The sequence below is a fragment of the Macrobrachium nipponense genome, chromosome 3 (assembly GCF_015104395.2).
Source record: "Macrobrachium nipponense isolate FS-2020 chromosome 3, ASM1510439v2, whole genome shotgun sequence".
In the NCBI taxonomy this organism is placed as follows: Eukaryota; Metazoa; Arthropoda; class Malacostraca; order Decapoda; family Palaemonidae; genus Macrobrachium; species Macrobrachium nipponense.
Window position 1 is genome coordinate 22,197,236 of NC_087202.1, and position 18,875 is coordinate 22,216,110.

Genomic DNA, 18,875 nt, shown 5'->3' on the forward strand with positions numbered 1-18,875 from the left:
CTCAGAAATAATCAGCATGTGATTAATAGCCTTGATGAAAATAACTTATTTTTATATAAGAAACTTACCAAGTAATTACATAGCTATGCATAGTTTCTTTAGCAAGTAATCATGCAGCTATGCGTAGTTTCTAACTCGTGTGGCAGCCTTTTATAAAAATCATGGTAGCACTTTGATAGTTGGTGTAGGTGACAAGCCCTGTCCACTTAATGGGAGTGTAGAAACAACAGGTAGTCCACACGCAGGTCCAGTGTATTTTTTATGTAACCGACCATAATCTGTGACATCACACAAACTGGTCGAGGCAAGAATTTATTGATGTAAACATAGGGATAATTGCCTTTTTTACATTGTGAAATGCAATTTAATAAATATCCCTCCATTGATTTAAGCGATGAAGATGATTTTGGACATATGAAATATTTTAGTTCATGTGAATATGGATATTGGAGAAATAAAATAGGTGAAATGTTGCACAAATAAGGTTTTTTTGTGTGAAACTTTTAGAGACTAACGGGATCCTGGAGATTGAGGTCACAGGATTTTCTCCATGGTTTTTTAAACTTCCCTGTCTTGGCCTTGTGTGCACTTGGAATCTAGTTATCAATTGTTTTAAAGCTGATTTCCTTTTGTAAGCTGTTCGTTGGCATGAGTCCACCTTTCAATTCATGTATTTTGTTAAATTTATTAGTTTAATTTTGTGATAAAATTGGGATTCATAATTTTATCACAAAATTAAGCTATGTAAAGTGACCTCAGTCTCCAGGATCCTGTCGATCTCTAAAAGTTTCACACAAAAACCATATTTCTGGGCTCAGCTCGTGTCGCTGCGCGAAATATCCTTTAATCTATTATTTCTAGGGTAAATGTACTAACACATACCAGAGAATAAATAAATAAAGAAAAAGGTCAGTACAACTGACTCGCTCACCCTCCAAGAGGGTGTCGGTATGAACACTATGGCGAGTGAGACCACTACCACGAGCCGAATGCCAATAGAAATCTCCCACTACAAAATCCCCACAAGAGGAGAGCCGACCCACAGAGTGGGCAGCAACTACTACTACTCCATCCCATGCTGCCGACTGCTGCGCCTCTGGTGGCCATCCTTTTCAGTTAGCGCACACGGTATACACGTGCCCTTTTTTACCCCATTCGCTGCGACAAGTTCAAGATGCTCACGATCTCGCAGGTACGGACCTTACTTCCCCGTGGGGCCGTCACCACCTCTATCGATCTTACAGACGCTTACTATCATATCCCTATTGCAAGACACTTCCGTCCGTATCTGGCTTCAAAATAGGAGACCAGACATTCTCCTTCAAGGTAGTTCCTTTCGGGCTCAACGTAGCACCCAGGGTGTTCACGAAGTTGGCGGAAGTGGTGGTTCAACAACTAAGGTCGCAAGGGGTTATGGTAGTAGCGTATCTCGACGATTGGTTAATCTGGGCTCCAACAGTCGAGGAATGCCACAAAGCAACACTGAAAGTGATTCAGTTCCTGGAATATCTAGGTTCAAGATAAACAGGACCAAGTCAAGACTCACTCCAGAGTCAAACTTTCAGTGGCTGGGCATTCAATGGAATCTATCCTCCCATACTCTGTCGATTCCATCAACCAAGAGGAAAGAAATAGCGAAGTCAGTCAAGCAATTTCTGAGTCACAAACTGGCGTCGAGAAGAACTCAGGAAAGGATCCTGGGTTCACTCCAGTTTGCATCAGTGACAAACATCTTGATGAAAGCCAAACTGAAAGACCTAACCAGAATCTGGCGCTCAAGAGCAAATGTCAGGTCCAGGGACAAATTATCCTCAGTCCCTCAGATTCTACGGAATCGACTTCGCCCGTGGGCAAAAGTCAAGAACTTATCGGTTTCAGTACCCCTTCAGTTTCCTCCTCCGGGGATCACCATCCACACAGATGCTTCATTAAGCGGTTGGGGAGGATATTCCCAGTTCAAGAAAGTTCAGGGAACTTGGTCACTTCAGTTCCGTCAGTTCCATATAAACGTACTGGAAGCAATGGCAGTGTTCTTGACCCTAAAAAGGTTACGTCCGCCAAAGTACTCCCACATAAAGCTAGTCTTGGACAGCGCAGTGGTAGTACATTGTATAAACAGGGGAGGCTCCAAATCGCGCCATCTAAATCATGTCATGGTAGCCATCTTCTCCCTGGCGGACAAGTTCAGTTTGGCACCTCTCCTCCACCCATATAGCTGGAGTGAGAAACGTCATAGCAGATGCTCTATCCCGATCAGTACCTCTAGAGTCGGAATGGTCACTGGACAACAGTTCGTTCCAATGGATTCTTCAGAGAGTTCCAGGCCTACAAGTGGATCTCTTCGCATCCCAAGCGAACCACAAACTCCCATGTTATGTGGCCCCCAACCTGGACCCTCTGGCCTATGCCACGGACGCCCTGGCCCTAGACTGGAACAACTGGGAGAAGATTTATGTCTTTCCTCCAGTGAATCTTCTCATGAAGGTACTGAACAAACTCAGGACATTCAAGGGTCAAGTGGCTCTAGTAGCCCCAGACTGGCCGAAGAGCAATTGGTACCCTCTAATTCTGGAACTGGGTCTTCGCCCTCTTCGGATTCCCAGTCCCAAGCTCTCCCAGTCAGTACAAACGAAGACTGTGTTCGCTTCCTCAGGAATTCTCAAAACCCTAACTTTATGGATTTCATGAAGTTTGCAGCGAAAAGGGATGCGAATATTGACCCTCAAAATATTCTCTTCTTGGAATCCGATAAAAGGGATTCAACTTTGAGACAGTATGATGCTGCTGTCAAAAAGTTAGCAACCTTCCTAAGAGAATCAGATATTAGAATCATGACAATCAATTCAGCTATATCCTTTTTCAGATCTTTATTCGAAAAAGGCTTAGCAGCTAGCACCATTACGACAAACAAGTCAGCCTTGAAAAAGATTTTTCAATTTGGTTTCAACATAGACTTGACAGACTCCTACTTCTCGTCTATTCCCAAGGCGTGTGCTAGACTTAGACCTTCTGTAAGGCCTACGTCAGTATCATGGTTCTTAAATGATGTTCTAAAGCTGGCTTCAGAAACTGATAATGACACATGTTCTTTTATAATGCTCTTAAGAAAAACTCTATTTTTATTAAGCTTGGCCTCAGGAGCTAGAATTTCAGAACTGTCGGCATTATCCAGAGATCCGGATCATATTCAGTTCCTTCCCACAGGGGAAGTGCTACTTTCTCCGGAACGTAGTTTTATAGCTAAGAATGAAGATCCTTTGATGAGGTGGGAACCATGGAAGGTACTACCCCTTCCACAAGATATATCTCTTTGCCCAGTATCGACCTTACGAGCCTTTCTGTCTAGGACCTCCTCATCCTCATCGGGTCCTCTCTTTATGAGAGAAAAAGGTGGTACTTTATCTATTAAAGGCATCAGGCAGCAAATCTTGTACTTTATTAAACAAGCCAATCCTGACTCTTTTCCAAAAGCACATGATGTCAGGGCAGTAGCCACCTCAATTAACTATTTCCAACATATGAACTTCGATGAGTTGAAAAAATATACTGGATGGAAATCGCCGACAGTATTTAAACGTCATTACTTAAAGTCCTTGGAAGCTCTGAAATTTTCAGCAGTGGCGGCGGGTAACATAGTTTCCCCCGACTCTGCCTAATCTTTAGTAGAAGATCCAGTCCTCCTTTCTACTGTCTCACCCAACAGTTCGTCTAGTTCCTGCCTTGTTCATCTACGGTTACCTTGTCTTAGCTGCTTTTATGATGATATGGTGGGTGTCCCTTATTTTTTTGCTAGGGACACTCACAATCGATTGTATATATTGATCTCTTGGATGTGATCCCCTTATTTTTATGCTAGGGGATACATCTTAATTGCATTGGTTACGGGTTTTGTATATTAAGTTATATACATTCCTTTATATATTGTTATTATTGAAGTTTGTTCTGTTCAACTTATTGTCTTAATTGCTCTAGAGTTCTTGATACATATCAATACACAGATACTATTTCGGAACATATATGCCATGTAAGCCCTGTATATATGTAAATTACCTTAGGTTAAGAAATATTATTAGCATTAGTTAATTTAAACAATATTTCTATTTTTGTATCATTGTGTATATGTATCTTTATTAGCAATTATATTCTTTTATTTTATTTTATCTTTTATTTGAGACCTCTTTTTTGTTTTGTTGAATTTTATTTACAATCTTGTGCTATTTCTCTGGTACGATTTCGCGCAGCGACACGAGCTGAGCCCAGAAAAGGGATTTTGACGTAAGGAAAAATCTATTTCTGGGCGATTGGCTCGTGTCGCCAGCGAAATCCCACCCTACCCATCCCATCGCTCAAGATTGTCTGCTAACTTCAGGATGGCCACCAGAGGCGCAGCAGTCGGCAGCATGGGATGGAGTAGTCGTAGTTGCTGCCCACTCTGTGGGTCGGCTCTCCTCTTGTGGGGATTTTGTAGTGGGAGATTTCTATTGGCATTCGGCTCGTGGTAGTGGTCTCACTCGCCATAGTGTTCATACCGACACCCTCTTGGAGGGTGAGCGAGTCAGTTGTACTGACCTTTTTCTTTATTTATTTATTCTCTGGTATGTGTTAGTACATTTACCCTAGAAATAATAGATTAAAGGATATTTCGCTGGCGACACGAGCCAATCGCCCAGAAATAGATTTTTCCTTACGTCAAAATCCCTTTTGTGCAATATTTCGCCTATTCAATTTCTCCAATATCGATATTCACATGAACTACAATACAGGCAGTCCCCGGGTTACGACGGTGTCGGCTTACGACGTTCCGAGGTTACGACGCTTGTCAATAGACGTTATTTCCAGGGTTACGACGCATGTTCCAGGGTTACAACGCATGTTTCAGGGTTACGACGCCTACAACGCTCATCTGGGAGATGAAATATGACACCAAAAATGCAAAATAATCAATATTTGAAGGTTTTTTTAATGAAAAATGCCATAAAAATGCAGTTTACATAGTTTTCAATGCACCCAAAGCATTAAAAGTAAGGTTTTCGTAGGATTTTTGACGATGTTCCGGCTTACGACGATTTTCGGCTTACGACGCGTCTGAAGATTGGAACCCCCGTCGTAACCCGGGGACCGCCTGTATGTCCAAAATCATATTGATTGCTTAAATCTGTGGAGGGATATTCATTAAATCACATTTGTTCCGATACGTAATACAAACCCTCGGTCCTTTAACAATAGGAAGTAGCTAGCGGCAGCTGGGACGGTCGTAAGCTTCGAACAAGGGGAGAATGGTAGTTAACTGCTTGTCCGATCGTGCGCGCGCCCGCGCGCCTGAGAGGTGAAGAATCACTTTTGCTTTCGGCCGCTGGTGTGAAGGACGTGTTCGTCATCGCTCTCTGCCTGCTTCATCGTCGTATGCTTTGTTTATATTGTGTTTTCTACTAATGGTTTGTTTGACTTGAAAGTGAAACTGTAAGTACACTGTTTTCATTTTCATTACTTAATTATGAGCCAACATGGAGCTATCGCTGTAGATGCGGCAATTTCCGCTCTTTTCATGAAATTGATACCCTTGAATTATGTCTCTGTGCCGAGGGCGGGCGCGCTCGCGCCGAGTCATGTATTTTGGGCGGAAGTGTGTAATTGAAAAATGTAAGTACTCTTTTCATTATATTTTTGCCCTGTGCATTCGTTGCCGAGAGCGTGATTGCACTCGGCACGAGCCTCTTATTTTGTATGAATAGAATGCAATGAAAGTGGATTCGCAATTGCAGTATTCTGTTTCATTTTCATATATATTTTATGATAGCATCATGTTATTATGGATCAAGTTTCCGCTCTTACCCGGGAATTGATCTTTCCCCCTTAAGTTCTATGAAGTGAATCGCAAGTGCAGTATTCTGTTTCATTTTCATATTACTTTTCACTGCTGTGCAGGGGTAGGGGAAGCGAAGGTCTGCCAGGAAGTCGTCGGAAAGCTCTCCCGCGACTCCCTTGGTATCCAATTCTTCGTCTTCTTTCCTGCCCCCGCTCAGCTTCCTCGTTGTATTTTGTATTTGGGGTCTTCCTTGCGTTCGGGGTAGGGCATATCTCCCCCCCGTGCGTGAGGGAACCCCTCTTACTAATCTGTCTGTGCTACCGCAGGTGCTACATCCGTGGGAGACGACCTTGGACAGGTATGGACCACTGCGGCGACAGGGCATGCGTAGCATCCACGGGCTGCTGCAGCGTCTAGCGAGGTCTGGGGCGGTGACCCATGGAGCGGTCTCCACCATGGCCGCTTATGCTGCTTCCCCCCGCCTGATCTACACTTCCCATGCTGTGTCGGTGACGCCGTCTGCCGCTACTAGGGCCGGTCACCGCCGTACCGAGGGGGGGTATGCCGCCGCCGCCTGTGTTCTTCGTGTTGCCTGCCCCAGACTTCCGCTGTTCCAGCAGCTCGCCCCTGGACCGGCCGCCAGTACCCAGGTTCCTGCTGGCTGCCGTACCTGCCGCTGATGTGGTTCCCGCTGCTGGCTTGGCTGTCCCTTCTGTGTCTACCGCTGCCGCTGTTCCTGCCGCTCCTGAGCTGGTTGCTGTTCCTGTCGCTCCTGGTTCCTGCGCCTGTCCCATGCTGGTCTGCCCACGGTGTGTCTTCCCCAGTCCAGGTCCTTCCGGACAGGTGCAGTCGGGCCGTGTTGCTTCGGCAATAGCCCCAGCTCCGGCCTGGATGGAGGACCTGACGACTGTCCTGCGTGAGCTGACGAGGAAGAGGAAGAAGAAGAGGAAGGTGTCATCTTCGTCTTCAAAGTCTGCTGCTGCCTCTTCCCCTTCGACTTCTAAGGCCCATAAGCCGAAGAAGAAGAAGGCTGCCTCCCCCCCTAAGAAGTCTCCTTCGGGAACTTCTAAGGGCCCGTCGGGGGGTCCTTCTGCTGGTCCTCCTGCTCCTTCGGGAGCGGGGCCCGTCTCCCCTTCCGTAAGGAAGAGATAGACGGGGACCAGAGGAGTACCGGTTAGCACTGGTACTTCCTCGCCTGGTGCTAGCGGCGATGCCGCTACGCCAGGTTCCGGCTCGGTCTCTCGTTCGCGAGAGATCCCGAGTGTACGCTCTCCCTCGGGAGACCGTGCAGCTAAAGTTTCGGCGCCAGAGTTCGCTCGGCGCCAAGACCGCGGCACGGAGCAGAAGGCTGGTGAGAGCCGCTCAGGTGACTCTCGCCAGGCCAGCGGCCGCTCTCACAGGAAGAAGAAGACGGGGACCAGAGGCGTACCGACTACCACCGGTACTTCCTCGCCTGGTGTTTGCGGTGCTGCCGCTACGCCAGGTTCCGGCTTGGTCTCTCGTTCGCGAGAACTTCCGAGTATACGATCTCCCGCGGGAGAGCGTATAGCCAAAATTTTGGCGCCAGAGTTCGCTCGGCGCCAGGTATGTGGCACGGAGCAGAAGCTGGTGAGAGCCGCTCATGTGACTCTCGCCAGGCCAGCGGCCGCTCTCGCAGCGACCAGCTGGTGACCCTGGTAGACGTGACTGTCTCTGACCAGCCACGGGCTGAGGCTGGGAAGAGGTTCCCCCCTCCCGATCGTTGGTGCCAGCCTCGGCTGGTATCAGCGGTATGACGCGCCGCGAGGACACGCACCTGTCTCACCGCGACAGTGGTCTCTGCAGGTCTCCTGACCGCCGCTCCCACAGGGACCGGGCGGATAGGGGGACCAGCAGCAGCTCCTCTGCACACGAGATCGGGGCCGCTGTTCTCGGTCCAGCCGTTTCCCTGGGAAACGGCTCGACTAGGCCTGCAAGTTGGCGATCGCCTGCAGCCCTCCAAGCCCGCTGGTTCTGCCAGCGAGCGAAAGAGGAGCGTCATGTCTTCCTCTCCCGTGCCCGCAACTTCCTCGGTTTGCACAGCGGGGTGATCGTGAGGGGCATGCCCAGCACGATCCCGTCACGACGCCGTAAGTACCAGGTACGATCTTCGGACCGACCAGGACGTACGCGCAAGTGGCAGGAGGAATCCGAGAGGGGTTTATCGCAGTTCCTCTTCCTTAAGGGGGAGGTTCTCGGAATGCTCTTGTTCGAGGGGCTTGACGGTCCTACTCTGCAAGATGCTATGACTTCCGAGATCCAGAGGAACTTTGTCGAGGTTATGGCGCTGATTCGTCAGCGCAACGACCTCGGGGAAGGATCGCCGCTCCCACCAGCAGAGCCCACGTCTCGGCTCGAGTCGTTTTGGGGCCCGAGAGGGAACCCAAACCGACGGTGGGTCTGCCGCGATCGGAGCTTGCCGATTCTGTCTTGAACCAGAGTCTCTCGTCTCCGGATAAGAAGGTTCACTCAGATCTGGCCGGTCGAACAAGCTACTTCCACCTCCTCTACTGCGACAGCTGCGTTTCTACGTGTCCTCGGACACCGTATTTAAATACCCCTTCGGTCCTCCTGAGAGGTTTCGACCTCGACGAGGACTGGAATGAGTCGGAGGACGGTATCGGCTCTCTCCTGTCAGGTGTCGATCAGCCCCACCCAGACGACGTTCACAGTGGCGGCAGACCCTTACCTACAGTGCGAGTTGGTAACCCTCCTCGGGAAAACGTTTTCTCCTGATGATACGTTTTCCCAGACTCTGAGAGGCCATCGCCGCAAGGCGATGGCTGCTCCTACTCTTCTCCAACTGCTAGTTCCACTGGGAAGGCGAGCGAGTATCCAATTCCTCCCCCATTCCCTCTTTCCTTACGGCTACGAGGGAAATGGGAGGGATCCTACAGAGATTCACGGGAATCGAGAGGACCACCAGCCGATATCGTTTGACGAATTCGGTGGGGGTTTCGCAGAGTGCTTAGAATTCTACGGAATTTCTAGCGCATTCAGAGTGTTCGAGTTTTTTACGATCTCCAAACACTTAGGCGAGACCACGGTCCAAAGTGAGCGAGACGAGAATCCCCGATAATTGTTACGCGATAATCGGGAACCTCGCCTATGCTCGAATTCCTGGAATTTCTAGCATTGGGAAGAAGACTGCTGCTGAAAGAAGAGTATCTCACAGTAGGCGACCAACCTGGAATAGAGAAGAACGGACGGGAACATCCAGTTTGGCTTGAACTATCGTCTTCGGTATTCTGTTCACCATTGAAGCTTTCCTTCGGGGAAGACTTCTCTTTCACTCTTGACTAGAGAACGAAGGCGGTCGATCTCCAATCCTTATTCTCATTCCTCGAGGGGAAAAGAATTTAGGATGGAGGTCGTTGTACAGAACCTACAAATATACTATGTATATTACCCTCGTGACATGATTCTGTTAAGCAGTTGAATTGTCCGGGGGGTAGGCGCATACCGTAGTTAACTCTACGGATTGTGACCGAGACGAATTGTATCTTAATTGAACTGCAATTCGGGGCTGCCTGCAACCTCCCAGCAGTTACCAGTTTCGATTTTAGATACTTGGTATTGTCACGACAACACCAAATCAGCTTTTGTATTTACTGAAATCCGTTTCGTTTAAATATAATTGCTCGAACGTATTTTTTATGCTCGATGGTTCTAGATGAACACATTCCTTCGTGGAATGGATTACCTGGCAACTCAGGATGACAAGTCAGCGAGAGCTCAGCTACTGCGTATTGAACTGCCTGATAGCAGCTCAGTATCAGCTGGGCCTCCGAGATGCACGGTCAGTTATGTCTCTCTCTCCCCTGCTTTGATTGACTACCGAACCGTATCTCTGCCCAACAATCATGGACTTAGGTCTCTGATTAACGGGGATTCTCGCAATAATGAAGGATCATCTACTGCTGTGACGCTCGATTCCATCGCCTTCGACATTGCGAGAATTTTCAACAGAGATATCTCTTGGACTCTTTCATCTTTCTGTTTACCGCACGGTAACAGAAGTCTGTACTAGTCTCCCGCTGCATCGCACTGCGATAATGCGAATGATTTTGCAGACATCTGAGTTTGTCTTCAAAATATCTCGTATTCGTAGGTGTGCAATTGTTCATTGTTCACCCCGAAAATTAACAGATGTGTCGGAAGACTCGCCTACTCTCCGACCTGACAGCTCTACTTCCAAATGTTCAGCCCATGAGAAGCAGTTCTTCAGGCGGCTCTCCCCTGTGTTTTCATTACTGAAAAGCGCCCCGCTTTCATTGCAACGACGTCTCCTCACCGGACAGCAAAGAAATAGCGGTTAGCGTTTTCAGTCATTTGTAAGCACAGGTTCTGAATCTTGAGAATCCTTCTCTCGATTCGTCTAGGAAGACGTAGGTTGCATTCAATGTCTACCTTCGTCTTCAACGGCACATAGTGTTGTTTCTCCTTAGCTGAGATTCAACAACTATGAGAATGTCTTGCCTTCAGGGACCTCGGTTCCTCTATGAAGGCAATTGACTTTCACCTGTTGGGCACATGCCTTAAGAGAATAATCACCTCACCGTCCGGCATCGGTGACAAACAAATACACTATTTGTTTGGTCTCTCGGCATAACCCTTTAAAAGGGCGGAAAGTCACGTGACTTACTCGGATGCTTGGACAACTTGCCTTACTACCGAACCAGTCAGTCGGCAGCTGTCAGAGCGCCCGAGTCAGTTACGAACTACGCTGTGGACTTAGTTCGGTGGTTCCGATCAATCATTACTTCGTCCTAATAGCTTGTCCCAGTACCCATACCATCGACACCCACCATCGAGTGGCGGTGTCCTATCCACTACCGAGAAGAACTTCGCTGCATGGGGATAGGAGGATGCGAGACACTTCGCTGCAGACGGATAGATCAGTATGGGTACTGGACATCACCGAAGTCGAGAAGAGGGATAGGTCATGTGACTATTCCCTTCTTTTCCTCTGAGGGAACTGCATGACTTTTCTTGCGAAGTCAAGCATCCAGGGGATGGGGATCCGTGACGCTCGATTTCGTACCGAACTTCGTAGCGAAGACTCGGAACCCTTTGGTCCCTGACGATCGGTTCGAGTCCTTCACAATCCCCTCCCTAATGGACTTCACCGCCTTCGATGCGAAGGAGATGCTGCTTTGTCCGCAAGAACTTCTCCGTGGCGCAGGTACTGAAGGCAGGGGTCTGGTCCAACCAGACCACATGCACCTCCTTCTACCTTCGGGATTTTGCCCACAGGCCCTTGGATCTTTTTCCTTGGGACCCGTGGTGGCTGCTCAACACGTTGTGTAGCAAACCCAGACCCTCACAGGCTGAACAGCATCGAGTCCTGGTGTGACTGTAAGAATGGATGAGTGAATGAGAGTGTGACTGGCTCCTCTTCCCATCTTTTTCTCCCCTCTACCTCTGGGTAGAGGGATACGGTCGTCACCCTGCTGGGTAAGGACGAGATGCAGGTGAGCTACTCAACAGAGCACCATCCTATCCCTTTCAGTAGGGATAGGAGTAAATATCCACCACTTCCTCCAACAAGGGGGAGGAAGTGGATGCCAACTTGAGACAAACCCATAATTTTATGATTGTCTCTTGCAAACAGGAACAAGTTCTTGCTTGCTGGTACAAAGAGATATGCTTGCCTCTCTCTTAGTACTTGGCCCAGAGGTCTGACCATTGATCCTGGGGTGTACACCCCGATCAATCGGACAGAGGCTTGGATCCTTCCCTCGCCCTTACGACCAGGGAGGCATTCCAGGGTTGGACGAACACCAGTCTGTTCACCAAAAAGACTCAGATTCCTCCCACCAATAAGTGAGTCTTCCTATTGTTAAAGGACCGAGGGTTTGTATTACGTATCGGAACAAATGAAAATTTGTCGAAAATTGCATTTTGTTCATGAAACTTACCTGTCAGATATATATATAGCTGTATTTTCTGAAGTCCGACAGAATTTTAAAAACTTCCGACACACGCAGTGGTCGGCCAGGTGGTTAGTACCCATTCCCGCCGCTGGGAGGCGGGTATCAGGAACCATTCCCATTTTCTATTCATAATTTTTCTGTCGCCGGTGCTGAAAACACCTGTTTTCAGTACCTCCGTCTTAGGATTTTGGAAACTTCATTGCCGCTAAGTATCCTAATTGTCTTTTGATTTATTTACTTGGATTTGTGGCTAGGCATACGCTATCTTAAATTGATTTGAATTTGATTCATTTTTGCATAAAATATCTGAATCTAGTTAGGCTAGTTTCAGACGGGGTTGTCTGCAAAGATAGGGTGTGGCTACCGAAAGCTTCGGTAGATCCGCACTTGGTATGCACGAGGGGTATTGGTCTTGCTTCTTTGTTGAGATTTGTCATGTAAGGAGTGTGAGACTTTGTCTATTCCGTAAGGAAGACGTATGATTCGTATGTACGCAATTAATCAGTAAATATGTCTAATTCCGTAAGGAAAACGTATGATTCTGTATGTACGCAATTAATCAGTAAATTGTCAAAAGTTCGTAAGGGAAGTATGATTCGTATGTACGCAATTAATCAGTAACAAAAGTCAGGGTAGTGAACCTGCTAACCTTCCTGTAGACTTTATTTTGCCTAACCCTGTAGTATGGCCTACGGGCTATGAATATGTCTACGAGAGGTGCTCGCTCTCCTTCATTGCTGTGAAGTGCTACTTCTGTAATTGTTACTCCTAACCCTGCAGTGTTGCCTTCGGGCCTTAAGCAGTGTCTGTAGAGGAATTGCCCTTTCTCTGATACTCTTTCGATTCGTAACTTAGAATCGAAAGTGCTTGCTTTAGAGAGTAAAAGTGAAGTGCAGAAGTGCAGTGATACCCCTTGTGTAGTGGAGGGTGCGTCAGATCGGCCTCGTTTCGCCTCTAGGCCGGGACCTCTGCTTGACTCCCAGGACCCGGGGAGGGAGCATGTCGAAAGCCTAAGGAGGGTTACAAGGAACCCCCACCGATCTGGCGTGCCTTCGGCAGTTTCTGATGAAAATCCCCAGACTGCCAAAGTGCGTGCGCGTGCACAAATCCTGAAAGATTGCTTCTCGTCCTCCGAAGCGTCCTCCTCATGCAGGGGTTGGAGCTTTCGGAAGGACTCGCGCCCTCTAAATAGAAGCTTTATAGAAGAGGACGCTTCACGTCCTCTCTCTCTCTGTTATGCGTTTCAGTGAGAAGTAAGAAGGCGAACGTCGCCTGAACTCGTGTTCGTCTTTCCACCGAGAAATACGTAAAAGAAGTCATAGTAGCAGGAAGCTTTTGAGAGCGGACGCCCGGGACGCTCGGATGGACTCCAATGGTTGCGCGCAGGGTGCAGGCCAAGCGCGCGCCAGTGGAACGCCGAGCGCGCTCCAGTGGACGCCGAGCGCGCGCCCAGTGGACGCCGAGCGTGCACCAGCGCACGCCAGGTGTGTCGCCTGGCTGAACGTTTCTGTTGAACTCTTCAAGCTCTTGTTTCAGATATGGGCCTAAAGAATTTTTACCTCTACCTTCGGTGATACCTTCTACCTCACCTGCAAAGAATGTGAAGTAGGCAGTGCTTCGGAGGAAGCTTAAAGTGAACAGACAACTTCTTCTTCGAAACCCAGCAAGACATCGGGTTTCGTGAATTCAAGAGGTCTCTGTCAATTAATATTGCTTTTCGCGTAGGTGGATGGAGTTAAGGAAAGCTCAAGGGAAGATCTCGTTTGCTCTACCGCAACCTTTGCCATTCTGCCAATAAATTTAAGTTGCCACTACCGCAGTCAAGACTTTGCGATAAGGCAGTTACGGGTTATGTAAGGCTCGATGTCCTGCACGTCAGGACTCTCGGCAACGTTCAGTAGGATTCTTGCAAAGGCACTCATCTAAAGGACGCTCTTCAGGAAAGCGCAAGACAGGACTTCCTTTGCCATACTGCCAATAAATTTTAAGCTTTAGCAGGCATTAGTTGTGATACGGGAGAGGAAGCTGGTTGGAGAGTTTCTTCCTCTTCCCAGGATAATTTTGCAAGCTTTTTAGCCCATCTGAAAGGGTTTTTCAGATGATAGATCTTGTTAGTTTCTAGTCGGGACTACGCTGCCGAATTGAACATCATCGTTCTACCTGCCGTAAGCCAGTCTCTTAACAGGATTCTTGCCCCTTCCTCGTTTGAGACGGAATCGGAAAAATTAATGCTCGACTTCCTGGATTACGTTTTGTCAATTCAGTGACTTTCCCCCATTGACAATATACTTTCGTTTTGTCAAGTAAGTGGGTTATCCCCTCATTGACAAAATATCTCTTTGTCCCGTAAATGGGTTAGTTCTCATTGACAAACATCTCATTAACTTGATATTGCGTAAGCGAATAAGCTCTTATTGACAAGATTCGGAAGAGCTCTCATTCGTCATTCGCAGACTCGTACAAGAAAATAGACTTGTAGACTACGTCAATGAACGCTTATGTCCAATAACATAAGAAGCTTGAGCTGACTGCTTCGATTCTCTTAAGTTTTGTTCATGAAACTTGCCTGTCAGATATGTATGTAGCTGTATTTCCGAATTCAGCTATATATATGTCTGCCAGGTAAGTATGAACAAACTTTATTGTGATATAATTTCATATTTTGCCTTGCGTTATTTTACTTCTGGTTGGTTCAAGTCATATACGCTTGCTGTAGTTACCTCTTCGGATGGCAACCGAGACGTCTATTGTCTATTTTAAGGACATTTAATCGTTACTCCCTGCAGCCTTCCAGGAGTTTCCGATTTATCTTTTACCGTTGTATGGTAGTGTTCTGACGACACAAACGCATCTATATATTTAGCGTTTTCTGTTTCGCTTAAATATACCAGCTTGAGAGTCTTTCTGCTCAAAAATAACGGACCTATTTCTTCGTAGAATAGGGTAGCTGGCAACCCAGACATAAAGTTAAGAGACGACGTTCGTAAGCTGCTGGCTGCTGCTGTCACACTGTGTCTGTCCTCCAGTCCAACCGAGCCAGTAACAGATCGTGCGCTGTCATGCGCTGTAGGTTACGTCTCTCTCTCCTGCGGGATTGACTGACTAACCGTATCTCTGTGCTGACGGTTACATCTCTCCTGCGGGATTGACTGACTAACTGTATCTCTGTCCTACAATCACGGACTTTAGCCTAAGATTGAGGGGATTTCTTACGTGAATGAATAAACGTTGCATTCGTTTTGCCTTACTATGTTCAACAGAGTTATCTCTTAATCCTTTCGGTGCTCGTTACCGCACGGTATGGAACTACGAGTCTACCGCAACATTGCACTTTTATTTGCTCTCCTGCTTAGGCAAAGCGCAGCCTTATTAGGGAAGTAAGCATACTCGGGGAGGGAATGGATGAGCTTGCTGGGGACCATTTCCTTCCTGAAGAAGTTTGTTTCCCCGAATAGACTGCAATTCAGACCACAGTTTTTTTCCTACCGGGAAACTGAAATATTATTCTAGATCTAGGAATGATTCTGAACATCTCTCAGTCCGTCTATCACCTGAGGTGATAGAAAGAAGGTGCCGGACATCTGGATAGGGTTTCAGATGTCCTGGATCTTAATCTGAAAGAAGTAAAAGCGATTCGGTAGTCCCTCCAGTCCTCGAAACGAGTTTTTGGGAACCAGTGGTCCAGATCAACTCTGATATTCCACAGCTCTCTCATATCTTAAGTATCTTCTCTCGGTCCTTGTTCGAGTTTACGAGAGAGCCTATTATAACAACAGGCGTAGAATGTAACGATCCTCTATAGGTTCGTTACAGGATTGCAAAAGTCCGTACGAATCGTCTCGATCGACGGCAGCAACTATTCACTTCCGAGTGGAATCTTTCTTTAGAAGTAAGTTGAGAGTTGTGTAGACTTTAGGGACGCCCTTTCATTCTTCTCTTCGATATGTTGAGGATGAAGAGGCTTCTTCTTCTCTGCTCCCTTATTCTCGATCCGGGATCGGTACCATTAAACGCCATCCTATGATATTGAACGGGGATGGATGTTTAGTCTCTTTTCCCCTTTTTCAATCGCTTAGGAAATGTAATAAGAGGATTTATGACGTCACAGGGAGCGACAATGACGCTGATCGCCCCATGTTGGCCAATGACCTTTTCCGAGAGAGTCGGTCTACTCGAAAGGTACCTATAACCTCTCCGCTCTGAGTCTGACTACGTTCAGACTATCGAGATGTTGACAGGAATAAGATTACCGTCTTCCATTTCCGTCTGAAGAATGGGATAAGCTGGCAGTCACAACTATTAAAGAATATGCAAATATGTTGTTGACGGCCTTTGGGCTCAGAGATTTGCGTCTGTCAAACAACAAAGCCTTTCACGATCTTTGAGTTCTGTGGAATCTCGAAACTCGCTCACCATCTACTTTTTGTCTCACCTGTTTTCTCGGAGTCAGACACTCGTGCGAGATCAGGCGACATATAGTAGCCCTGAGTTTTTTGTTGACGAAGTCGGTTGCGTTTATACACCCCCGATGATCGTGTAACATGAGACCAGGTTGGACTGTCAGGCATTCTTCCTTCGGGACTGAATCGCCTTTTTGCTCCTCGCTCCTTTCTCCTGGCACCAGAAGCTCGAGTCAGGAGTTGATTCGCTGACGACGTTGGGTTGCGTTGATACACCCCCAAGGTTTGCTTAGATTGAATCGCCCAGGCAGTCCAGACACTCATCCTTCAGCGAAGAATAGTGCCTTATGGTCTTCAGGGTACAGCCTTGCTGTCCTTGATTCGTCTGACTGGTCAACTGGTCGGTCACCTGACTTTAGTACAGACGGACTGACTGTGCATGTCCAGATCGAAGCTTTCAATATGGAACTTAGACGTAGCCTGAAGTTCTTGATGTCAAAGCATTCGAACCTCTCCTACCTGTTAACCTCTTGCATGTGATCAGGAAGGCCTTCTTCTAACCACCCTAGATACGACAAAGAGGGTTAGTGAAATTTTAAGCCATCGTCACAAGTTTTGGCTTTAGAGAACACAAGGCGGTGTGCTCTCTAAGCCTTCCGTTGTGGCCTAAGAATGGAAACCCGTTTTGTCCTTGGGCCAGGAGCTTGGAAGCAAGGATGGCACAAGTTAGTGGGCAGGAGCCAGAGAGAGTCCTGTGCCCTGTCGGGTCTCTCAAGTTTTATCTACATAAAACTCAAGAAAGTCGAAGTCATTCAGGCAATCTGCAGTTCCGAAAAAGACCAGACTTGCCCATATCGAAGAACACCCTGGCTTTAGTGTTAAGGAGTTCTTTCAAAAATGCTCCTTCATTGTGTTTGCACAAAGATTTGAAATCTTTTTATCTGAATGCTCACGAGGTGAGGGCGCGGCCTCGGAAGCATTTCAACAGAGCATGGCACTCAGCAACATCCTGAGTCCCATGTTTTAGCGAAGCAACTCTGTGTTCACTTCACACTCCCTGCGAGATGTGAAGATGGCATATGAGATCTGCTGCTCGCTAGGGCCATACGTGTCTGCAGACACAATCTTGGGGGAAGAAGTACCACTCATCCTATCCTGTAGAAAATGGTTAGGAAGAGCTCTTAATTTACTTGTTGAGTCGCCGACAACGGCGACTTCTTAACTCTTAAGCCTTAGTTAAAACACCTTAACTTTGGCTAGGTTGGTCAGGTGGTGATATATATATATATATATTTTTTTTTTACTTCTTAGCCCTCATGGTATGGTCAATATGGTCTAGTCACGTCGTGGTCTCGCCCCTGTTGACAGATCATCTGGAGTGCACCAGCTATATAGGTCTCTACCTCGCTGGCAACTCTAGTAGCACAAGCAGACTTACGTGGCAGTAACCACGAAGCCAGCTATGCTAACAGGTGGAACCAAGATGTAAATCATCTGCATGCATTTGTTTCCCAAAATCCTTCTATTCTGTCCCTTCCCACCTCCAAAGGTGGGATTCAGCTATATATATATCTGACAGATAAGTTTCATGAACAAAATGATATTGTTATGATACAATAAAGTTTGTTCATACTTACCTGGCAGATATATATAATCAAGTACCCACCCACCTCCCCTCAGGGGACAGTGGAAATAAAAATTATGAATAGAAAATGGGAATGGTTCCTGATACCCGCCTCCCAGCGGCGGGAATGGGTACTAACCACCTGGCCGACCACTGCGTGTGTCGGAAGTTTTTAAAATTCTGTCGGACTTCAGAAAATACAGCTATATATATATCTGCCAGGTAAGTATGAACAAACTTTATTGTATCATAACAATATCATTTTTCCTAACTATACAAACCTGAGGTCCTTTACATATAGTCCCACCTCATGCCACCCCTCACTCTGCAACTTTTTGCATGGGCCTAAAGCAAAAGTGATTCTTCACCTCTCAGGCGCGCGGGCGTGCGCACGATCGGACAAGCAGTTAACTACCGTTCTCCCCTTGTTCGAAGCTTACGACCGTCCCAGCTGCCGCTAGCTACTTCCTATTGTTAAAGGACCTCAGGTTTGTATAGTTAGGAAAAATGCAATTTTCGACAAATTGTCATTTCAAAGTGTAACAAAGGCAATTATCCATATGTTTACATCAATGAGTCCCAAATTAGTCACTAGAGCAGGAATACCTTGTCATTACTACGTATATTGTGGCAGTGCCATTCTGTTTCTGCCACTCACACAGTTAACATCGTTGAGTGTGCTGCAGCTTTTTTCGCTGGGTTTTTGGATATTCTTGCTGGAATTCATTGAATTATTGTTGCTTTTGTGTAGCCTTCAAGCTTTTGTTTGCTTTTGTCAGCTTTTGAATTAGTTCTGTCTGATTCGAGTGCTTCTGGTGTTCGCTATTGTAGTGAAGGCTGTAAAACTAGACTGACTAAGTTACGAGTTGCATACTGTGTGCAGTAATTGTAGAGGGCAGGTATGTTCTAAGGAGAATATTTGTGATGAGTGTAAGGATTGGGATGAGAGAAAGTGGAAGGTTCTTGAATCTCGCCCTAATAAGCTTGAAAGGAATAGGAAGAAAAAGGTGGCCTCTAGGGCCTAGAGTAAGGGCTTCTGTTAGCCTAGATTCTTCCCCTAAGCCTAAGCCAGATCTAAGTCCTGTTATTCC

At 47.0% G+C, this 18,875-nt stretch overlaps 1 protein-coding gene across 1 annotated transcript in view; it reads left to right on the forward strand.

Moving 5' to 3' along the window:
* Nucleotides 1-18,875, forward strand: part of LOC135221657 (conserved oligomeric Golgi complex subunit 4-like) — a 304,771-nt gene that overhangs the window by 247,895 nt on the left and 38,001 nt on the right. The window lies entirely within an intron of this gene.